Source organism: Colias philodice, chromosome 2 (genome assembly GCF_061535455.1).
Source record: "Colias philodice isolate Cphi_HAF_F1 chromosome 2, ilColPhil1 Martin Lab GWU primary, whole genome shotgun sequence".
NCBI classification, from domain to species: domain Eukaryota; kingdom Metazoa; phylum Arthropoda; class Insecta; order Lepidoptera; family Pieridae; genus Colias; species Colias philodice.
Genome location: NC_143087.1, coordinates 6,317,698 through 6,344,580, shown reverse-complemented (window position 1 = coordinate 6,344,580; position 26,883 = coordinate 6,317,698). Strand labels below are relative to the sequence as shown.

The window sequence follows — 26,883 nt, the reverse complement described above, 5'->3', positions numbered from 1 at the left end:
AAGAAGGCACTGGGGCCACTTCTATTCACTATAAATCTTTAATGTCATAGCCCAAATTACAAACGGTTAGACACAAGAAATGTGATAGCTAAAGCTGTAACTACGTCACAATAAAAAAAAAGATAATAGTTAATCATAGTTATCGGCGGCCGCGTTTTTGTGGTACAATTGTATGATGTAGCGACAAGTGTCTCGTCTGAAACGGCACGTGACATTTATTCGCTTCATGCTCAATAGTGTACCTGTTTGATCGGATATTATCACGAGTGCCCGTTTCCAGTGACAAAAAATGATGGTCACGTATTTCACGAACTTATGTTGAAGCTGTGTGAAGAAAAAGGAATAATTCATAATTACCGGTCGGTAATTTACTCATGGTATGAAGGAATTAACGATGAAATTGAACTGATGGAATGTGTTATAAAGGGTAATGGATATATTTAAGAGGGATAAATGTGTTGTAATTGTTGTATTTGTAGGTAGGTAGGTACTAAGAAAATACACTGTTACGAAATGACATATGGATAAAATAATATTTATGTGAGTAATAAAATAAATGCTAGAGCAAACATAGTCGGCTAAATATATTCTAAGAAAATCTTAATTGTCCCTCTATTGAATATACGAATGTGTTATGACACATCAAAATAACAATTACCTACTTGTGCCTAAACAGTCGAACAGCCAATATTATGATCTGTCAAAAATGTTTAAAAATTATCTGGGCATTATCAATTTTCCCTAACTTAATTGAACGCCTGTAACATATTGTCCGGCCAAAGATCACAAAACAATCTCCAATTCTTCTAGGCCCGTACGTGAGACCTCCTCGTAGAACTGTAATCTAACAAAATACAGAAAAAACTTAAATGATTACTAGCTCAAGCAATGATCCTAAATTAAGGAAAAAAACGTCATTGCTCATAATAAGTAAGCGTTTCCATTACAAACCGAATCAGAGAAAACTGTTAACTTATTGAAAAATGTGTGCAACAGTTAACTTATTGTAGGTATTGTGTGTTTGAGCGTACCTACTACCTAGTATATTATTATTAGTCTGTGCTACTACCTATAAGTAAAAGTTAGGCTACGCTCTGACACAGAATAATTTGATCTTGACTGTAGTTACTATCATTATATTGATCAATATCATTAACCTAATCAAAACAATTTTCTAATTCTAATTTCATAAAATATTACTTTCGATTAATTTAACTTTTAAATCTGTATCTAAAGTAAATGACTTTAAATAAAGGGTTTTAAAGCCATTTACTTACTTAATATAAAGAATAAGTTAATTTCAACATACCTATGTACATACTGAATCAAAACGCACATTTAAAATATAGATAATATGTGTGCACAACGCATTCCTATACGTTGATTATTATCAGGCCATCATCAGTGTTTAATATGAAATCGACAAATTGGTTTTGATGCGTCCGCAAATAATAGCTGGGTGCGGCCGCGCTCCGCTGCTGTTCGCATTGTACTCATTATAAATAAATGGCAACAACAGGTGAATAACTAATTTCACTCATAAAATTAGCTTTTCATGGGTGGAGTGCAATATTTATACTACAGCATCCGCCTATTCATATTAGGATATACTATATTGCCGTGACTGATCGCTTCTCGTCAATCGTCATACTACAATAGCAAATGTATCGATGTTCTATTGTTGTCGATAATAGATTAAATAAGTTCAGTACACATAGATACCCATTATAAACTGCATTACGTAACTCATGAATCGTTTACCATTATAAGGTTTATTTGAAATGTGTGAGGACATGTAGCAAACGAATGAACTGATAAATATTCTCAAACATTGTTTTTGTGACACTTAAATATGCAGAACTCGGAATAAAATATTTGATGCGGTCGACACCATTATATAAATGGAATTATTCATGGAGTCAGACGCCGGAAAAAGGCGGTGAAATTCGACAATTCATTTATTTGTGCGTATATTGCAGCCGATACCGTTTAATTCCATAGGTAGGTACGTGATATGGAAATTGTAACAATTTTCTATGGCCATAATTTTAGATATCTACATTTTCGGAACATAATTTTTTTTTTAATTACACTAAACAATTTAGCACTCCGCATCTACCCGATCAGGAGGCTAACTTTTGATCTCTCAACCCTTTTAAATGAGTAGGTATGTACACACTACGAACACCGTTAAATGAATCAATGCAATATTAACGAAGGATGGTTTTAATAACTTGGGATGTTCAGCGTGACACTTCCTTGTATGTAAAGCGGGTAGGTAGATAACCGCCTAACCCAAAGCACGCCTCCCCACAAGTGTTCAAAGCGGGCGAAACGACTAGTCAACCCTTTGCCGCTCACTCACTCGTGAAATCACTCAAATACTGAATATTTTAATCTGAGCAGATAACGAGCTCGCAATTCTATTAGATGAAACATAGCTATGTGAGGTTAAACACAAGCGGTACCCTCAGTTGCATCACAGTCGCGCACAGCAGCGCGCGCACTCTATTCATTTAGATATAGTTTTTAACGAATTTTTAAATTGATTTATGATTCCTACGGGATTATATAAAATTATGACGTCAATAAATGTCTTTTTAGATCTGTTAAAATGGATTAAGGTAAACGCAAAAAAAATACCTATTACTTTTTAGTGTTACAAATAACGTATTTCGTTTTCGCCATTCATGCGATTAGGTTTGCATTTACTACTTATAATGGAATAACATGAACTCCATTACTTTACTATCACGTCTAACCACACTGAATGAAAGATTACGTTCATAACAATAAGTAGCAAGGAAAGAAACATGTCTGTATTATTATAATATTGAAAGTAATTATAATAATTATTTCAGTCAAACAGGAAAAAATCATTCTTTTATACAAATATTCATGTAATCAACAATTAATATTCAAATAAAAGCTATTTCATGACCTTTGCTATGAACAATGAACATTGTTATTTATATAATGAATCTTCAGATCTGTATTGTTATTTTATTATTATAAAAGTAGGTACAAAAGAACGATATAATTGCAGTGTTTTAATTTATATTCATTGCCAAAAATGTCAAAAATAACTAAAAAAAAAGAACTTATCGCGATGCTTCTCTCTACGTCATACAGGTATTATATTTTTCTTTATAACTAGCTGCTCCGCGCGGTTTCACCCCCGTGGCTTCACTCCTGTTGGTCGTAGCGTGATGATATATAGCCTATAGCCTTCCTCGATAAATGAGCTATCTAACACCGAAAGAATTTTTCAAATCGGACCAGTAGTTCCCGATATTAGCGCGTTCAAACAAACAAATAAACTCTTCAGTTTTATAATATTAGTATAGATTAGTATTATGTTTTCGAATCACCTCAAAAAGGTGATGTCATAATTGACTGACAATAAACTATAAATTAAATAGATAACCCCAAGGTTATATTAAATACAAAAACGTAATTATAATATTTATAAGATATTGAAACAATTTGAATATAATATTAACTTGTTCAGTACTTTTCCAAAATAAGTGACGTTAATGTGTTATCATTTAATGAGTTATGTACGATGTAGGTATATTTTGTTATTGCCAACATCCATGAAGAGTTGTTTTCTAATATCCTAGGTATACTCCACAAAAAAAGTTTTGTGTTGTGTAATTAGCAATTACCTAATCATAATTTGTCAAAGTACCTACGTATGCAAATACAAATACATACGTCGTTTATTATTTATAAAGTTATTGATAAAGTCTCAGAAAATTATAGTATTGACATTAAAATATGTAACCACAAATTGTTAATTTCTTGTAGGATCTGAAAATATGTCTAAATCTACTTATAATTCATATTTAAAGATCTACATTAATTCTAATCGTTATTGTTTAAAAATGATATTGCATATTATAAGGTACATACTTTACCCAAGTAATCCTTACACCCTGAAGTGTTCACGGCAGTGCACACGGGAAACATTGAACAAAAGTTGACAGCTCACATTTAGAGTGCGTACACAAATATATCACATGAAGCTATAAAGCAATCAAATATTTACTAATCTGGTGCAGTGCGTAGCGCGAACCCTTCTGTGAACGGGCTCATAAAATAAATTGAAATAGTCGCGCCGCCCCCCAAATTAAAATATTCAAATGGGACGCACGCGCAAGAAAATTGAAAATTGTCGTCTATCGCCCGCAAATGAAACCTATAACTTCTCATATACACTGTTGGCCGAACGAATTGGCAGCGCAACTTTAATTTGTAGGGAATGAAATTTGTAGGCAATGATCATATTTAAAGTGGTTACCGAATAAGTTTTTCAGTTAGGTCAGATTTTAAGTAGGTAGTTATTTTCAATCTATCTACATTAGTGATATTTTTCACTGTCATAATTAATTTCAAAGATAATTTGAAAATATAAAGAATTCAATTATGGTTTGATGCGATAAAAAAATATTTATATATGTATAATGTAACAATATCTTAAAATTAAATAATACGTAAATAGGAATACCTAATTTACTTTATGCTAATGTGTAAATTAAATGTATAATGCAAAACCTGTGCTAGTCACGTAGGTTAGTTCGAGTTATCAAAAAAGTGATAATTTGTCAGTCAATAGTATCTACTGCGTCGCCTTGCATTGTATGTACATTGTGTTATTAAAAGCGTCCCAATATTTTTGGTCTGCAGTGTACTGTAATATGGAAAGCGGCAGATTCGATATGCCTCCGAATAATGCTATAAATGGTTGTCACTTTTATGACTGTAATTTGGCTCAGATTCTGAGTTAAGTATTTGTTTTATGCAAGAATAATCTTAATGCATGCCAGCTACATTGATATATTGTCGCTTACCTCTTAATATATTTGTTTTTGTTATATTATAGCTTCAAAGAAAATATATTTAAAAACTACAGGAAATCTTGTTGTTTTCAGTATGAATTAATAGATATTAAGTTACAATTAGTAAAGCACGAATAGATTACTAGATATATTAAAACGTTTAAACAGGGCAAATTAAGTTAAAGTTATAATTCACAGTCAAAGGATGTCAAGTTATGCTTATCAAGTTACGCGGAACTTAACCACAAAATCAACGTCGACCGCAAAGCAACGGAAGCCACTACACTATGCCCTCGCTCACACGTAACTTGATTTATTAACTTACTCCACAATAAATAATAACAATGGATATTAATAATGCATTTATTTTAATGCCTGTTATGTGTGATATTATTTGATTATTGTGTACAAAGGAATTTATAAAACATTGACTAGGAAATTACACAAGTATAAAACGTATAATATTAAGAACCTACTAATCAATGAAAATAATTAACAACAACAACAATTATGCACTATTTCTAAAATAAACGAATTATATCACCAAGTTAGAGATATCTTATACATATTATATTTAATTTAAGGTGATGAAATATAACATCTAGGTTGAGCTGCGGTTATATCTAGAAAAAATGAACTTATACTTATTCATATAAATAATTGCATAGTATATTAAAATCTACATACTAACATAAATGAAATAACATGGTACCACTGCAACTGGCACCCACCAGTAGTTTCGAAACAATAATCTGAGTGCGCACGTAGCCTGTGCTAATTGATAAATTAATTGAACGTAATCGTAAGCAAAAAGCAAGGTATCGATAAGCATCCGGCGTTCGTGCAAATGATACCCTGGGAACCGCCGTCTTCCGCTCCGCACCGCACCCTGTATACTGTAAGTTGTAACCCTGTCGCAGGAACACGCTCCAAACGCATCTTATTTCTTTTAGCACCTTACCTCATATACAACTGACCTCGATCGCCCTTTCGATACTTTTTATTTAACCGTTTAAACGTTTGCTTCCATTCATAAAATTATTAATGTGATCGTAAAATTGAGCAAATTTTATTGTCTCGAAGGCATAATGGGAAACTAATGTACCGTGTTATTATTCAGATCGGTTGTAGCTGTAAAATACGAATGCTCGCCTGAGAGATCCGTCGATGCGTCGTGAACCCACTGAGTTCCCAGCGGAAGTCCCCTCTGCTATTTGAATATCTAATATATTTTGATAATAATTCATTACAACAGTTATGATATTCTTCCTTTACATTTTTATTGTTGATACGTGTATTCGATGCTAATAACTAATAAGTAATAATAACGCGCTGATGCATGAACGTTTTGGAGGGACATGAATTTTAAATCATTAATTTGTCGGATAATATGACAATTGATATGAGAATTCTTAAAACGAACGTGTTAAGCATTCTTTAGTGTCTTAAACTTTAATAATAAATATTTTATTCATAATTTTTGGAAAACATAAAAATACTTCATTCGAACTATGTAGGTAGGTATGTACCACCTACTCAGTTGTGTTTTGATAACAAGTTCCATGAGAAATTGAATGTAGATTTACATGTATTGCGATGGTAATCGGAATATTCACAGAAGTGCCACAGAGAGCTATTTGTTCGCTGTTACACGGCCAGTGAGCACGCAGTAGTTAATATGAAAATATTATTGAAACCACATGTCTCCGATGGCCGACCGTGGAATCCGTAATCAAGAACTTCTCGAAACATTATCTACGGTAATGAAGCGTAAAACAATACAAACGTCAAAACGTTTAAATAATAAATATGTATTTAAAAAATAAATATCATTATCAATGTACCAATAGCTGTGGATGTCTTTAAAATCGGTACCTAAATACGCGAGGTCACCAAAGTATTTTGGGCACGAGAGATAAATATTAATAAAACGGCGCGATTGTCTTTCTTTTTCGAAAGAAATAAGTACGGGAAGAAGGACAATAATATGCTTTTGTTTTTCTTTATTGTTATTGCCGTAAAACATTTAGCGAGCAGCGTGCGGCGATAAAACACGTTATTTTGTGTGACAAAACGTCGAGCTTCATGAGAAAATATTGACCCGCAGATAGTGGAATAAACGAATTATTAGTGTCGCCGAGCCGAGAACAGAGCCGACCTACATAGAGCAATATTGTATTTTTCCTCTTTACCTGATATGTGCTTTATTATTAGAAATGTATACTGTTATTATTTCATAATTTTCTCCACAGCTGCGCCTGCATAACATTAATGTATATTAAATGTTAGATGTTTATTAACGACAAAAATTCAATTATAAAGTCTAGTCGATCAAATCGTAAAAATATCCCCATTGTTTCATTTTGAGAGAATGCGATCCATATAATATAAGAGCCCACGACGGCCAGACTTTCCTTTCTTTCGGAAAGTTGAAAGTTTCTCTGTATATGTCTCCTATACAGATAAGAACGACCGGCGACTATCAAGTTTGGGTTGTGGTTACTTTGGCAGGAAACAGGTAGTGAAGGTGTATAAAATAGTACCTAACTTTCATTATAGTTTAAAAGCTAAATTTTATATATGTTACTTGGGGACCTATAAAAAGACATTACCTTAAGAGCCAGACAGTTTTCATGGTTCTTACATCTAGCCAGACACATTTAAAAAATAACTAACATATCATCAAATTCACATAACTACCTAAAAGCGTAACAAATATGAAATAACCCACTAAAACATTAGTTAACTATAATTATTAAAAAAATAAAAGTATAATATATAAGTAATAAAGTTATTACTTATCTTTTACGGGGGTTTATGTTGATGAAATTTCACGTATCTCGATGACACAATAAAAAAGTCATCGGGATACGTGAAATTCCATCAACATAAGTCTAAGTAAAAGATAAGTAATAACTTTATTACTTATATATTATACTTTTATTTTTTTAATAATTATAGTTAACTAATGTTTTAGTGGGTTATTTCATATTTGTTACGCTTTTAGGTAGTTATGTGAATTTGATGATATGTTAGTTATTTTTTAAATGTGTCTGGCTAGATGTAAGAACCATGAAAACTGTCTGGCTCTTAAGGTAATGTCTTTTTATAGGTTCCCAAGTAACATATATAAATTTTAGCTTTTAAACTATAATGAAAGTTAGGTACTATTTTATACACCTTCACTACCTGTTTCCTGCCAAAGTAACCACAACCCAAACTTGATAGTCGCCGGTCGTTCTTATCTGTATAGGAGACATATACAGAGAAACTTTCAACTTTCCGAAAGAAAGGAAAGTCTGGCCGTCATGGGCTCTTGATCTAATATGTTAATGTGACGAACGATAAATTGGCCACTAATAAGATAATTGGACGAGCAATATAGTGACATAAATCAACATCTTAACAGCTGCGGCTATTGGAAACCCCTCTAATGATGACACTGAAACAATTGTGGCACAGTCACTTTCGTTGACTCCATTCAATAAAAGTAAACTCGTATTATGAAAATATACCTCTATACATAAGTCATGGACTTATTTTTGTTAACAGTACCTAACAATACATGGGAGTAATTAAAAAAATGTTGTTTGTTTGCAAGTTCAGTATCTATTTCTCGATCTGTAGAATCTAATTTAATATCAATATTTTTCTATCTTTGTTTGTTATATATCTTGGCTTGTATAAATCTTGGGGTGTACTTAGGCACTCTGGAAATAACTGTTCAATCTAAAAGTAATTGAAGATATTCATTGTATTGTTATTACTAAAACGCTACTTCTTAAGTCTCCTCTAGACTGAACTTCAAAAATGTGTTTATACCCTACACAGTATGAATCACTTGATCGTAAGTTTTGGATCCATTTAAAGTAAACAAACAATTAGGCTTGAGTTACAGCAGTCTTTAATAGTCGATATTTATTGTCATTCGAGTAAGTTGTAACCGTTTTAGTCATTTAATTGATATGAATTTAATTCTGAAAGCAAGCATGACACATAATTCATATGGTGTTCCAATCATAACATATGTTCGCTTAGCTTCTTTTACTACAAGTTTGATTTATTTATTGATAAAAACTATTTCAAAGGTCCGGTTATTTTAATAATCACTATATTAGCCGTAATAGCTTTACAAAATTGTATTTTTACTACCTAAATACAATTTATAAAACCAACAATAAAGTCATGGTAAATTGTAATAAAATAGTTCACATAATATGATTTACGTAAGCCCTCATGTAGTGACCACGCATAGAATTATAAGAATACATTTCTCAACGGTTCACCGAATCGAACATTTGGGACAGTGGATGATTGGGAAACTAGTAAAATATAAATAATTTGGTTTAAACAAAATGAGGGCCATTTGGAAACATGAGGGTAATAAAACAAGTGCGTGCTGTGTTAACTCGGTCACAGAGGATGACTTAACTGGGTACGTGGGTTTGAAGATCGTACTAAATAGAAATGAAGATTATTTATAAATGCTGCACCATTAGTATGAATACTATGTAACGCTTGAACTATAACGTGTTGGTACAGTCTAGGCTTACCGCCTTCTTCGAATTCATCGCTGTTATTAGGTTAATATTATTGTTATAGCTATTCCGTTTTAATGGTGAAGGTATAGGCTTTTATACGCTACTAAAGTTAGCCTAGTTTCGTATTTGTTTTATTTTCCAAACAATTATCTTTGCGTTTTGGAGATACTGTTTTTCATTTTCAAGTTTCAGAATTTCGATATATTTTAGAAAGTTAATGTAATACTATGTAAGTTATATCAAAGGTTTTGTTTTCTTCCTAGCATTTGCTAATATCAGACCCATATGGATATCGTCTATCAAGAAAAACTTCTCATTTAAGATTATGTAACGTATCTCTTTAAACTTTAAACTTACTGTCAGTCTCATAAATAACTAAAAATATACCTTCAATAAACTGTAACGCACTTGTATATGTAATATGTATCCTTGACCACGGTTACTATATTTTTCGTGACAACGCATAAAATGAACCATAAATAAATTAAAATAATTTCATGTCAATGTGTTAACTTCATATGAAATTAAAATTCTAGACATAGATAGATGTACGTGCTGTGCGGGCGTTCGTATTTATACCGCACGCATGTTTGATGAAATCGATGTTTTGATATCAACAACATGCCTAAAATGTCGCAATTAACCCATACACACAGTAGACATTGAATAGGAATCACCTTATTATTGAATTGTCATGGCAATACTTTTACCGTGCAACTTTTTTATTACATGAGATTTACAATATTGCGTATAAAGTCTTAATATAAAGAGGACCTATTGTATTAGCACAGACTAATGTATTAGTTAATCTTTGAATGTTCTTGGTAAATCACAATACATATTTAAATGCTAAAAATGTAAGTAAACAAAAACTCAAAATCCTTGGATCATGAATATTTATCACCCACATAAAAATTATGTTCTTTTTATCTAATTGTTCTATGTAACAAAAATTACATTGTGTCATTGCCAAATTTTCTGCCATAAAACTCGATATCGGCTCATCAACGACGTAATTGAAACGTGAGTAATGGCTAAGTACATTATTGAGCATAGCTAACTACTTTTTATAAATGTTTTAATTAATTTTCTATTTTAAAGCGATGCGCCGTGTAAATACGCTAATTAATTCACAGCTGTCCAATTATTCTCTGCTGAAATTCGCATCATTATTAGTTTTATTTTTGATCAGAATTTAAATTTTTAAGTAGATATTCATCGTTGAAAGCTTTTACAAAGTTTACTCTTTAATTACTCTCTAATTTTATGTTAAAATCTTCTTTACACAAGTAAATTATTAAAAAAACAAAATACCCGACTGCACACTAAAAAAAGAGTGATTGAAATGAATCTAATGATACCGCATACATATTTTTTTAAAGGGAAATTTAGAAAAAATATTATTATGTCTTTATCCCGTGGGACTTTTAGGATAAAATGTATCCTATGACACTCCCGTAATCAAGACAAATCTAACGATACCTCATACATCAAAATCCATCAAGCCGTTTAGGCTACAGGTGGTCACAAAGGAAAAGACATACATACATACTTACATACACTCGAAAAACATTACCCTCCTTCTTTGGCAGTCGGGTAAAAATTACAACTCAATACTGATATACCTATCTTACACTCCTAATTCCAACCTATTCCAGATTACATAACAAAACTAATTTATTCGAAGATTTAATATGGGCTGTATGTAGATACAATCAAATTTACAAACCTTAAGTTTTACATGCAATTAGAAAACGTTCCATTGTTATCTCTCCCGTCTTGTTACGAAATAAACCTTCACCAGCATACTTACAAACGGTCTAATGAATTCAAAATGTCAATGATATGAATTTCTGACCAGGCACCACGTTGCATGCCACGTGAGGACGTGAAAATAATATCACGCCATTATTTTACAAATGCATGGGCATCATTTTATTATGAATCTGTATCCGTTGTGATAAAAGGTATTTCCATACAGATATTTGTCCTCCTTAAGCATATTACGAGGTTTATTTTGAAGTCCGAACACCGTGTTGAATACATTAAAAGTGAAATCTGACTTTGTATTTTTAGCTATTCCGTTTAAACGAATCTTAATAAACGGGAACGGGTTTTAACTATTTCGTTTTGAAAACAAACAAATTTCTTAATAGGCTACCGGGAGTTATAGAGCAATAAAACAGAAATATGAACATAATTCAAGAGTACCTATGTAGGTAATAAATCTTCACGGAGTCGTACATCACTGCGTATGCATTCTAACTCTAATTAATTTAACACTTTTTATAGCAAACGAGGGGGATTGAATGAAAGTCCAAAAAGTGTAAATGAACGTGTAGTGTATAAGTTATCGCAGGGCTCATTAAATAAATTCCCGTCGCGGCTTCATAAGCGGCGCGGTAACGCTTCGCGTGCTCGGAGCCCGGAGGACGGTGGCAACTGGCAGATAAACACAGAGTAAAAACCAACAATTTTTCCACACACGTGAGTATAATTTGTAAATAATACGGATCATGTGTTGCGGCTCATTTGTCTTGCTTTAAACTATTCGAGAAGCGTATAATATGAATTTAATTATTTTAAATTAGATTTATTATAGAATGCAAAAAAAATGTGAATGATAATATTATCAATTAAATACGACACGAATAGTCAGTTTTTAATGAATGCGCCACATCCTATAGGTAATTGTTCCTTATTAGTTATTACATATACCCAAATTATAATTTTTAAAGCAATGATGCGTTCAGTCAATACAATGTTTTTTTCACAAAACACATTTGTTTTTTAAGGTATAGCAATGTCTTATTTATGTAAGTACCTAACTACATCAGAAATATCTGTAAATGTAAGAATGTTCTTGTTACAGGGGACGATTAGGATATAACTTATAGATACTATCCTGCAAGCTATATTAAGCGGTGTATGATGAGTGGTCTGCCAGGGTAGCAGCGTGGCAGACAGATGTCATCTCATGATATACAGGGCACATTGTGTGGTAATTTCGTTCGACCATTTAATTGCCGTTTCACTGTATTCTGACAGCAGCGAGATTAATTTATAGAGACACCTTGAATTAGTTAATTTTAAAACAATATGATATATCATCATTAAGATCCTTCTTATTATTGAACTGTTCAAATGTTAGGGCAGTGCTGGCCTTCCGACACGTTCTTTTAATTTTATGTTCGTTAGTTGACATGTTAAGTTTCCGTTATTGGAACGGTAGGTACTCGTCAATAATTAGAAACAATTTAATGTTAATCGTTAATAGCAAAAAGTTTTTAAATTATATATGTATAAGTAGAAAAAATATATTACCTAAGGTTAGAAATCTTAGAATTATGAATTATTACCTTACTTGTGCGCAGGTACCCACATACATTTTATTTTTCAAACATTCTGGCATTATTAATTTAATAGTTTATATTGGTATAATTGACATAAATATATAATTAATTAAATTTGTGTATTTACAACATAATAATTTTCAACTAAACCACGGTACCTACAAGTAAGTAGGTATACCTAATATCAGCTGTAATACAGGTAGACTACGTAATTCTGAATAATAAAAAAATTCTAGATGATGAAATGAAATGAAAAAAAAGTATAGTTTATCTTATCTTATCTTTTTATTGTTTTCTTAGGGCTGATTTTTTCAATCCTTGGTTAAAACTTATTCGTCGAATAATGTATAAAACTACCATTTTAAAAACGTATTCTAATTGCCCGTATAACTACGCAGTTTACGTGACATTTTAATATTATCGTGTATAATACTTTATTGGACGGATAAGTTTTATCCAAGCATTGAAAAATCGGCCCTTATTAGAAGAATAAAATATGGTACCTATAGGTACATTTCTTATTTTTAAAAGTTGAATCATCTATTCGATTTTTAAACACAGTCCAGTTGTCTTGCCTCAATATCTAAATATTTTAATTACTTACATAATAATTTGTGTTTATATTTTAAATTTTTTTAACTTATACCACAGAATACATAATAGTAGCTAAACGCTACAGAACGGACACTCTCCTCCAAAATTAAACACTTACCTCACCCCGCGCGATCGTGATTAAAATGGGCCACATTTTTCTGCAAGGACGATATGCAACGAAGATTGACAACATTAATCAAATTGACTTAAAGTAATTTTATTATTTTGGATTTGTGATTATCGTTTTTCGTAGTAAATGGTTAAGATATTGTGCTGTTTACGGATGTATTTCATCAGAAAAACGCGAATTTTTTTTTACGCTATTCACAAAAATGTGCCAACCATAAAGCGTTAACACACACATTTGCAGTCTCTACAGTGTGACTGTCAAAACGATAATTTTGTATGGAGTGTCCGGGGTGTGCTTATACATACAACGTTCTTGTTTAATCTTAAATTATGACTACAATAGTATTTTCAGACAACTTCAGCAAGCCCGGCTAGCTCAGTCGGTAGAGCATGAGACTCTTAATCTCAGGGTCGTGGGTTCGAGCCCCACGTTGGGCGTCAATATTTTTTATTACTATTATTTCACTTTTTATTGAACATTCATATAAATTTAATTAGGTAAAATTTATGTTTCAAAATATTTATAACAGAAATTTTCTTTGAATCGTCCTGGGTAAGTTAGGCTATAAGATGATTACAATGTCACTCCATTTAAAGCGGGATATTAAGGCCACGTATCATTTCTGATCTTTTTGAGTTCATCTATAAATATTAAAGGAGGTCGACTTATACATTTTTAATGCGCACACTGGAACCACTGTAACATTATCAATTCAGCGTGTTAACATCGTAAAATCACTTGTTTCGTCATAATAAGAGAGACATAAAAACACCTTATATAACACGGGTAAAGACAGGCAAATATTTGCTATAAAATCCCGAAAAAGAAACTTTAGGAGATAATTTTAATTACTGTAATATTTATGAAATTATCTTATGTACAAATTTTAGTAACGTATTATTTTGAAAGTAAAAGTTTAAAAATACGATAAGCTTTACTGATTAAAACTGCCATTGGTATGCAAAATAATAATAAGCACAAACCAACATAATTATAACTGTTGATTGTTTAAATGAAAAATCTTAAATGTACCACAAGTATTAAAACATTAATAATAACAAGTAAACGCTCTTAAAATCTTCGCAAGTTAGCGATAGGTAATATATTCAAGTTTATTAATATAAAGTATAAACTTACTAAGCTGTTAACAGCTTCAATGTTCGTAAATCCAATCTCATAAATAACGTGATAAAATTAAGTGGCGTCTCACAACAAAAGTCATTTTAAATATGAAATGAGTTAAATCGCAGTTAACAACATAATGCGTGCTTTTAGATTTTTTTTGTTGACACGACGCCGCAGCGGCATTTCCTGCTACCGGATGAAATGGCATATTATGACACGAAAGCATATCTTACAGCTATAGTATTATAGTCGTAAATAGACAAGCAATAAAAAGAATATTCAGCTTCAGTAAAATGGTGATTAATTGTGTTATAAAGACCTTTATATATCTGTTGTTATTCTACGTCGCGTCATTTTATAGGCGCGACACTAAAATGTTTCCATACGGTTGACATTAAGCATATTTTGTGAACAAAAATAACTTCGTGGAAAGTGCAGTCGAGTTAAGATGCGAAGTGGATTAAATTTGAAGAAGAACATGCAAGGAAATGTCCAATTAGGCATAGCTCGGGTATCGTAATGCGATAATTCCGCGAGCTCAATTGATTTCACGTCTGCAGATAAGTGGTGGATGTTGTCTAGTGGCCATATTATCAGATCGACGTGTCGCTGTCGCCACATGCCGCCCACTGTGTTCGCTGCTTACATTCGTACTCAAAGTTTTATAAACAATTATTACAACAACATTTAATTCGATTCCGCTTTATTCGATGTTGCTTATCTCCTACACATATTTTGGAATTGAATTTTTATTAGTGTACCTTTTACGTATTCACTATTGATTAGCGACATAAACAAAGACGTTCCGAACATATACGCCCAAATAATATGTATTTACAACGAGAAACATTCAATTATGCTAATTTTTATAGCTACTTAAGAGCGCTCGGACTTAAAAAGCCGAACAAACGTTCTGTTCTATCTTCATATTTTACAATCATAAAAAACGTATATGGAGCAATATGTGCATAAATGTCAATATTTATCCGGAACGGCCTGCGGGGAGCAGCCGAGCAGCGCCGGCGATTTATAAGCGACATTCGGGTCCGTTGCAGCCGCGGCGGCCGGCGCTCACAGCGGTATATCTCGTATTATAACGTCCAGCATCGTAATTGTCGATTAATTATCTCAACTTCAATAAAACATACGATACTCAATATGAAATTGTATAATTTTAATCGCCAAACTCCACTAATAAGGCATAACCGACGCTGTGGCGGTCGAGAATTCTTATTCGTCCCGATCGTAAAAATGTAAAAGTTCTTAACGAATTATGGCCCAAAATTTTCCACATTATGCGAATACGTGATCGCGTTATGGAGCCGGCTAACGGATGATGACAAAGTCGAGAACTAGAAGCGCTCGTGAAAGTGTATATGTATGTTGTAGTAAGTTAAGTATTTATGTTTCATTAATGCAGGCTTGTTAATAACGACACATCACGTCCTCGGTTCACAAGGCACCAGGATCAAGCCTCACATTTATATTCCGTCAGGTTTGTTGTGGCGTTTAGATTTGGATTATGTTTGGTAATTGTCATTCAAGTGAGAGCCCGCAATGTTTGTATCAATTCGGATATAATCATGATACAATTTATGAACGACACGCTGATCGTTTATAGATGACTTGTTCGTTTATCCAGTGAAGAATTAATGCGAATCGTTAAAAATAACAGCTACGAGTGTCGATGATTTGTAAGCAATTATGTGTACACATGTTCACATATCACTTCGTTTCGTTATATTGGTCAAACATATTTTGTATTCCAGCTAACCTCTAACTGTTGCGATATCTACAGCAGATATTGCAATAAGCCATTCGACACGCACTTAATACTCTATAAGTAATCTATAAAAAAGTTTTCAAGATAGAAGTAGGTAGATCAATATCATATTCAACATTTTTTGTTGAAATATTACGTTATTCATAAACGTATCAAAATAGAATACAATGCACAATAAATCCAATGAAAAGCCAATGACAAATTATAATAATAGGGCACACCTGCTATTCTTTGATCATAAATTTCTCTCATTTATGACTTTAATCGAGCGGAATGCACATGTTAACATAGTTGTATCGCAACAAAGCAGTGCTCAAACAATGCTCGAACATTCTAATATTTTTTGTATCACAGATATTCTCTTTCATCTCGCTTAATTTTAGACCAACTATAGTTTGCATTAAGATCGTGTCATTATTGTCTCTGTTCAGGACAAGCGATAAACAACAATGTCTTACAAGTATAAGCGACACAGAGCACTTTCTATTTTATGCCTTTCGGAAAGGGTTGAAGTTCGCTTCAATGTATTCCGGGTTAAGTGTAAGATTGTGTGGAGGTTGTAAGCGATAAATAATAAGCGACACTAGTAAGAGTCTGTGTATAGATGTCGTTGGAGTGCTTACGCTGGAGTCACGGGTCGAATTAGTGGATTGTTGGTTGCATATGCGCAGGCGGTAGGTTTTGTCTAGTCGCGCTCGGTCTTCTTCGAGCATTAATCTCTCGCAGGAGATGAAGCGATACGCATTTGTCATCATGTCCCCGATTAACTTCGTGAAACTCGTTGTATTGTGTCTGATCAATTGAATTATTATCTTAACGATGATATTATGAAATGACTCTATTAAAACCTAATTGAACGTGCTCTTCGTATTCTTTGTTTCAATGATGTATCCATATGGATATTGTTTTTCTTGTAGATAGCGATCGTGCATCGCTGTTTGTGGCGACTGAAGTTTAAATGCAAGAATACGGAATATGCATGAACGAGATGCGTACCTACCACACGCGAATAAATTAGTCAGTCGTTAGGCGGTCGGCAAATATCTCAGAAATATTATGTGCATGAATAGAGCTCCGTATGACGGACAGCAGAAAGGGCTCCCCTTAAACTTACCTTGTATTATTTTGTCATTATTAAATTCCACTGTCACAGACCGTTCTCATTTCACCCAGCAAAATATTGTATGCAAAATTATATGACATTTGAATGAGCTCAAAAAGTCGCGTTTGTTTTACCAATTTTTTATGAATTTAGCGGGTGCTTGAAGAATGAAGTAGTCGCCTGCCTTCCTAATACGTGCCTAATAATAGTTATTGTGCGAATTTGGGGAAGCGCAGCTTGTTATAGGTACTTCAATGATAATCCAATCGTAAATGATGTGTCAAATGAATAGAATTGAGCATGGTGGAAGTAGAACGAGTGACAACAGAAAGTCCTCAAGGAGGCAATCAAGCAGTGTAGTGGATCCTCAGTGAGTTATCGACATGTCCTCGACAAGCCACAAAATGAAATTTCTTGATGCCGTCAATCATTTTCCCCTCTGCGTGATCACTAGCACTTGCTTTGTAGTGTAATTTACAAGCGTTGGCTATTTAATAATTTAGTTTTATTTGATTTATACGATATTTGTTACAGGAGCGACTAAATATGATGGAATTATTATGATATTAGAGGTCATTAAGAAGTTCTTTACGTATATGATTGTATAAATTCTACTGATATTTACACGGGTACCCTTTCGCGAAAGAACTATCTGTTCTAAAAATTTAGTGACATTCTTTTCAGAAGCTTTCCCACCTATGTTTTTATAACTTTCAACAAAAATAAAAACGCTTTTGCTCTCACATTTAGCCAGCAGAGAAGATAATCGAAGCATTATTCCACTGCGTAAGCCTGTCTGTTCGCTGATTGACGTTACATTGAAAACTGCAAATATGATAGCTTGTTTGCTACATTTACCATTAAGTAAGATATTTGTTACCTTATATGGTATATTTTTGTTCCATTTATCCACTTACGTTCTGATTTGAAACAAAATCTTTTGATTGATTTAAAAAAAAAAGAATATGATATGGAAGACTTTGCTTTCGTTATGGTTACAAAAACATAATCTCAAGTAAGTATACTCAATGTTAGGATACAAGTTTAGATTATTAATATTATTATTTTTAATTTTACGATACTTGTTAACATAAAATCATGAAAAAGATTTATGAATTGAATCATCTTCAAAACCGATACTCGTATCTATGCACCAAAAATTTGATTAAAATCGCGTTCATATTATAATGAACCAATTATCGTTTATTATTACCTGGATATTGTTTCATAATTACCTGGATTTCAAGGAAATCGCTATTTATTGACCGCATTCAGGATAATTAAAGAAACTAAGTGCATTCCTCGAGGTATCTACTACAAATAGTATTTTAGTGATAATCTAATATTAGGAGTGAGAAAGGGATGATTTTAATTACATCTGACTCACATAAAGTAGGACTGAATTATGAAGTGAAATGTTTAAGTGCGCAGCATTAACTATTGAATGTGCACACCGCGAGCGGTGAGCAGACGGAAAAATATTTCAGAATTGAGATTGATGTCGCACGCATGTGCAGACGGCTTGTCTTGTATGCAAAACGACTTGCTTTTAAATATAGAACTAATTTATGGTCATACTCCGCGATTATAGATAAAAATAACCGACGTAACTCTCGGTGCTCATAATTTATTTAGTTAAAACTAAAGGTAAACGTAGATAAAAGTGAAGTGTTTATGACGCTAGCTTTAAGAAATAGAGATTACGAGCGTACTCAAGGATAAAGCAAAGTTAGATTCATCATTAAAGCTTATTATTTTAACGAATCGTAAATAAATTCCGATCGAAAACCAGTCCATACTTTTTATATTTTTACAAATGACAACTCCGGTTTTGGCTATTAATTGGAATCATATATTTTTTGCGATAAAATAATATGATAACGAGATTTATCATAACTATTTGCATAATATTTGTGAGATATAATTTAATTGGGCAATAACATTATAACGATGGAATAGTATCAATAAATAATTAAAATAAATCCAAATTAAGGGTGAGCTCCCACGCGATAAGAGGTGTTATTTATACACCTTCATGTCACAAAGGAACCGCTGCCGAATATCACCCATAAATATTGGACTGAGGTGTAATTTTTCACATACCAAGTCTTCTCGAGCGTCGCACCAAATAAATGCAAACAAAATTTAATAGGGAGAGATGCGCGGGATCGCGCTCTTCAGGTAAAAATAAACTATAGTCGGCCAATGGTTTGAGATATTTTTTAAGAAAGTATTCTAGCGAGTCAGTTAGCATAATAAACATATTACTTTTTGCTAACATGCGTCTTGGATTTACAGTTTGTTACAATCGCATTGTAAATCTTCGAAGATTAATGTTTCTTTGCTTTTTGTAATTTCACACAAAACGTACTGCAATAAAATTAATAGTACCTAGTCATAAATATTAAAGCAGTTTTAGTTTTACTAAATTATCATTGATACTTTTAAAGTGGTGATAAATAGGAAATAGTTACTTATCTGTAACTTTAGCATAAGGGCCTAGAAAAAATAAAAAATAATAATATTAATAGTATCCCGCATTGTGTTCGTGCACTTAAACAATGTGTAATTTCAGAAACAACCTAAAAATGTAACAACTTAATAAAAATGTAATAAATTCGCAACAAGAGGAGCTCGTAACTTTTCCAATTCTACAAAATAGATGGATATAGAAATAAAAGATACAAATATAGGTAGATTATTTACGATTATTGGTTATGGAGAGAGTTGAGCGACGCGTCCCGCGAGCCTCGTAACCGGACTTCGCAAACACCGAGGGTGCCGGGCTGACGGATATATCCATCTTCAGGGAATTCTGGGCCCTTTCTCAAATTATAAATCGCTAAGGGCTATCAGTAACGTGACGTCTACATACCGAAATCACGCTTTGCCTTTTCGCGTTTACACCTGGCCTAACAGAGCATCCAGCATTTGAGGGTTTGCTATATTTATTAGAAAATGTACATCAGCAATACTATTTTATATCATGAGGTTAAGAATATTAAGTGTCTAATTCTTGTTAAAATCATCATTCACAGAGCAATGTTAACTTATATTTTGTTAATTTATTCAGTTTTAAAATGTTCAGGCATCAGCTAAATAGACATAACCATAGACACCTAAAATTAGTTCTTATTTTGTAAAAATACTTGCACCAGATCATTTGTAAGATATTGAACATTATCATACATTATTTACAAATCTTTAGACAACGCTGCAATATCTGTAAAGCAAATATATCAGTAGACGACCCTCATATATCAATGTGGATATCAAGACGACTTTAATAAATATCAGTATTTGTGACAAAAAATCGTGAATCAAATATTTGGCCTGCAATAAAAAATAGATAGAGACGTTGCACGCATTTGTAATAAAAGTCTCACCATAAATAACAGTCATGAAATATAATACACCTGCAATCTTGAGAAAATAGGAAAATCATTTTCCGAGGGCGGGCGCGGTCAGGCGTAATATTGTTATAAATGTACTTTCTGTGGAACATAAATAATAATGTTGGCCGCCGGACACCCGGGACGCCCGCGCCGGGAACAGCGACTGGGGTCGGTCGGCGCGAATCGACGAGCTTCCTAAAATTGCTTTTGGAATACTACACTTTTTATAAGGTGATAGTTTATGCAAAAACTTTTGCGAATTAGAAATTAATCTCACATTCTTGTGTTCAAGCAATTAATAAATGAATTTGAATTTGAATTTGATAATTTGAATTTGGTGTCTTTATCATGTTATGGTCTTAACATGATCCATTTTTAATGAGTAATGATCTTAACGTTTTAAGGACACAAATTTTTATTTCCAAACATATTCAATTGCGTAATATTGTTCCTAGTTTTTCCATATCCAACTTCAAAACTTCGATAGGTCTCTCTAAACATCTACATAATACATTATGAAATAGCCAAAACAATTTCGCATTTGACTACATACATATTCTACATACGTAAGTACAAATTCACGGAACAATCCCAAACAAAAATTCAGTTACATCTCTATAAAGAGAGCAAGTAGAGGAGAGTCGCGGTCACCTTTGGGAGTCATTTCGCACCGACAGCTTGTAAATTCTCCATTACGCGATATGAAATATGCCATTCCGCCGTTTACGATATCCACCAAGATTTCGATCTATGTTGTGTTCATATTTTTCAACTTGCCAAAAATAAATGGCATAAAATTATTATCTCGAAATTTGTTTATCATACAAAATTAGTATTTAAATATGAAATACCACATTATTATCACATCATTTGTGGGAAACTTTATAGCGTTAATTCACAGCATAAAAAAATTATCTTAATTATGATGGCATTCAATTTATATTTTAAACAGAACATAAAATTTATAAGAATAGATAATATCGCGATTGCTCTGACGATATTACTGAATTTGCCTTAAGGTATATATTGATTTATAATTAATTCTTTATTATATTGAAATACATTTGGTATTTCATACAATGGAAGACAACACCTGCTATGATCTAGTTATTAGCCATATATAAAAATGAAACCCGTTTCGCGGTGTTACGGCATCACGTGTGAACGGGTGGACCGATTTCGATAATTCTTTTTTTATTATATTCCTTGAAGTACGAGGATGGTTTTTATGTAGAGAAAACGTAAATATGTACCACGGGCGAAGCCGGGACGGACCACTAGTTAGTAATATATAGACAATTATACCATAGTATTCAATAGTTCAATACAATTAATTATTAAATTAACTCTACCATGCTAACTGAATATTTTTTAATAAATGATAAAAGATTTAATGTGTTATAAAATTTAAATATTAAAAAATAATTTCATATTTTATTATACAAAAAATAATTTTCTGTGAATTTATGTCTCGGTGACGTGTCGTAAAAATATAAATGATCGGATATTTAAATATTCATACATCTGGGGCCGTATAAGTCATACTCTTTTTACCAGACAGTTTACGCTGTGAATGGAAACTATTGTACTGTCTGAAAATTTCTATTATGATATTATATGGCTGGTGATTGTTACACGGCCCCTGGTCCTATAACCATCTTCCAACCGAAAATTGCTTGGCAGAGATGGCTATAGCCAATAAGACTGCTGCTTGTAAAACGTTTTCTAATGTGTCTTTGCTACGAGTTTGGTGTAAGTTGTTACTTTCTGCTTAATATTGCAGCTGAATAATGTTGAATAATGTTGAAAGCTGAAAGTTGCGAATATATCACAATCTGCTTGTGTAATGTAAAGAAAAAAGTGAAGATCCTTGTTTTGATGAAATATAAGAACTTTTGAAAAAATATAAGAAAAGCTTGAGTTAATTTCTACCTCACTTCTACACTTTATTTAAAAGTTGGATTTTTTTTTCACACGAACTGTTTGTTGGCTTCATTTTCAACTGAGTCATTGACATTATTCGACCGCATATAACGATATTATAATTAGGAGAGCGGTTTAACGATGTCGGAAAAACTCAAAACAATGAGATGTTCGCATTCATGTCCGCCATAATGTGCAATCAAGTGTCTGATATGTGACCGTATGCATACCTAAATCTGTTAAAATTATCTCAACAGAAAAATAAAATCAACAATTTATTTAATTAGAATTTACTTTTCAGCCCGATTATAAAATTAATCACTGCATTCCGAAGACAGGGAGTTAATCGTTTCAAGCTATGAATATTGCGACTAAAATAACTAACGTTATTAAGAGTCACGTCTAAACAATTATGCGTGTCATCACATGTCCTGTAGGACATCAAAATAAAATCATCGCTATTTATGCATCTGAAAGCGTATTGATGGCATGCAGTGAACTCTTATAATGTAATAAATCGTCTGAAAAATATAACAGTCAACACTATGTCATACACGTGTCATCGAATGTCCCGCTCGTGCGGCGCGGGCGGGCGGCGGGCGGCGGCGCTGCGCTCCCTCCGCGCCGCGTCACGGGGCCGTTCACCATAAATTGTATCAACATAAATAAATTCTGGCGTTCCATATTTTAAAACTTTATTTTAATAGCCCACTATTCAACGAGGAATTAAGACGTGTTTATTAGCTGAACACTCGTAATACACAAGTGCTTCCTTCATAAGTTTCTTTGCTCTTTAATGCCATAAATCAGTTTTCATGTTAACTTAATAGATACATCTGGGCTGTGATTAAATGCGTTTACATAAAATGATGCATGTTTATTTAGATGAGCATTGTACATTAAATTTAAATTCTAAAACGGTTCAATAGTTGTTTGTTAGTTTAAGAAATGTTGAGTTAATAATAAGTTTATAATAATTTAGTTAAGTACTTCAAAATGAACATAGTTGATATAAAATTTTGATTTTCGAAGTATCAATCGCTTCTATCGATTATAAAAAATACAACGATTAAGCCAGATAATAGACTTCAATAGCGTTCACAACACAGGTTCATAAGAATAACCACAGCAGCAGCTGTGACACTAATCAATTAACTGCTGTCATACAGCTCTTAGCTTGATGACTATTAAACTACCGCATTTTAATTTTTCCCACCGAAAAACAATATTATGCCAATCGGAATGTTAAAAACACAATATTTTTCAACGTGCTCTTAATCTCAACAAATTGTTTAAAATAAAAATATTTAATGATGCGCATCTACAGGAGAAATGTGATGTTTTTAAATTTGCTACGAGGCATTAGAGATTTTGACGGGCACATTTAAAACAATAGCTGAAATCTTTAGACACAGCTATAAGTAATTTAATTTGAATCGTTTTGAAGCTCTGCCAAAATGACTAATTCGCGCCTGCCTGTGGTGGTTCTCAATTTATCACACATTTTTTATATTGCAGGATTAGAGTTCAAATAGATCTATACTATTAAAGTAATGGATGACCGCTATATAATATAGGTAACAAACATTGAAAACGTGTGTTAGATTGTCAGAAAGTACCCTCTCATTCATCTTATTGAACCCACGTTGTGTTTTGGCAATTTTTAAATACATTTAAATTCATTTTTCTTACTTTTAAAATTTTCTAAATAAATTGGAAATGTTATATAAAAAAATCGTTTAAATACATGATTTCAATTGTTTGAAATGTTTCAAGTTTTATTTACAACTACCGTCGTAATTTTTTATTTTATAAATATCTTCTACCTGTTTATATTAGGTATGCATCAACTAAAATGTAACTAAGGACACGATAAAAAAAAATCAAAAACTATCGTAAAAAATGGAAATATTACATGATCTTTCATTAATGAATAAGTAGTACCACAGTAGAACGGCATCAACTAGGGGCTGAAAATGGTAAGTTTTAAATAATTTTCATAACAGTTTTACATCATCAACATATTACACAATATCACACAAAATTAATCGAAGTAAAAATAACAAAGTATAAGAGAGCTTGGAGTTTGTAACATTCATGAAATGCCACCGTCGCTCGTAATAAAATTGTATAAAACCACGGTTATCGTAAACAAAACAAATAGCAAATTTTACGAGCCATTCGTCGCGCTTTTCCATTTGCATGGTATGACTATATGACACAGTATTCCCAGTAATGGGCTATGGTGTCAACGTAGAACTTGTAGTCCTTGGTCCTTGTTTGATATAAATATTTTACCATTGGAACAACTCAGAAAATACTACAACAGTTTTTATGATGTCCTTATCTAGCTAAATAATAAGTGCTACGAGTTTCATTACACGAAGTTTTACGTCATTCAAATTTTTCATAAAAAATTATCAATTTAATGGGCTGTAAAAAATATTATGGTTAATGTTTCTTATAAATTTCGGGACAACATATCTTAATTACTGTGTAATATTTTTATGTAGCAATGAAGCGGAAGTTTCGTCATCCATTTAATTTCATTCGAGAACAATAAACGAAAACCAAAAACATAAAACGAGGTAGATAACGTACGGAATATTTACATTGTACTTCATGGACAAGTTTCAAGCTGTTAGCGCTTCTTCATGGTAATAAAAAGGTTTCAACAAAGGCCTATTAAAAACTGAAGTCATAACAGGAAACTTGATACAGCGGCCGGTATGTTTTTGAGAATTACCTTCTTTCATCATAAAGCCGCGGTGAGCGGCAGCTGCCAGCACTTCATGTGGTTTCCGAACGGCTCCTTTTTAATAATCTTGTTTATTTTCTGAACTGGAGCAACAAAAGATCATAAAAAAATGCCTATTAAGATGTGTCACCCGGTAGTGTAATGATATTCATTACACTTTTATGAAAATAAGTACACTTTGATCTTTATTTTGCTGCCTACTAATAAGAGAATAACAAAAACACATTCATTGCTAAATTAATCTTCAATAATTTATTAATGACGTTTGCGAGGTGAACACGTAAGCCGATAAAAATGGCGTATTACCCGTGGTCCCCCCGCTATGTCCCACTGTGGGTCTACGGGTAATAATTTTTCCCCGTGGACCCACTGCTATAGTTTAAACTAGAATATCTTTGAACTGTCATTTTCAGTGGGACCACGGGTAATTAATCTCATAATTTCTTTCCCCGTAGTCCCAATGTAGAAGTATACACCAGTTGGGTATTTACAAGCATTTTTATCCCCACTTTTGCCATTTATTACACATATTTGGTCTACGAGCTATTGTTTTACCTGATAGAAAATTGAATATAAATCTATAAATTACTCATTAAATTTTTAATTTTTAAACTATTTTTTAAACTCTGAATGCATTTTCTAATGGACTGTCCTTTTTTGTTTGAAAATTGGATAAATATATTAATATTGTAACTAATCAATGTGACTGATTATAATAAAAAAATAATTAGAAATAAAACCAAATTTTTATTATTTTAATAATTTTATTTTAATTTATCCGAACAAACGGATATTCCAAAATAAAAAATCACATATTCGTAACCGTTAAAGAACTCGATATAATTTTATTGATTTTATTAGAGCAATGAAAAAACATTTAGCCCTTCTGAATTGTATACATTCCATAGTAATACCATCTTACATAGTCCATACTTTATTAATAGCTTTCCGCCAGCGGTTTCGCCCAAAGAAAAATCCGCATAGTTTCCGTTCCCGTGGGATTTCCGGGATAAAACCTATCCTATGTCCTTCCTTAGGTCTCAAGCCAAATTTTGTACTTTTTGAGTTTAGCCCGGACATACATACAGACAAAAATTCTAAAAACTATATTTTTGGCTTCGGTATCTATCTTAGATGACGCCCCAAGTATTCTTTTAAAAAATATTAAAATATGTACAGTTTTGACTTTCCTATGAATTTTTATATGTATGTATAGATTTTTCTTAAACACGCGTAGTTCAAAGTGTGAGCAACAAATTGTAATGTTTGAAAAGATTTTCATCGCAATTTTTCCAACGCATTGCCAACCGTTATATCGCCATCTAATTATATTATCAT

At 32.5% G+C, this 26,883-nt stretch overlaps 1 long non-coding RNA gene and 1 other non-coding gene across 9 annotated transcripts in view; one reads left to right on the top strand and one right to left on the bottom strand.

Moving 5' to 3' along the window:
• Positions 1-26,883, bottom strand: part of LOC149490469 (uncharacterized) — a 186,355-nt gene that overhangs the window by 75,736 nt on the left and 83,736 nt on the right. The window lies entirely within an intron of this gene.
• TRNAK-CUU (transfer RNA lysine (anticodon CUU)) lies at positions 13,824-13,896 on the top strand. Its single transcript has one exon. It is a non-coding gene; the product is annotated as a tRNA-Lys (tRNA).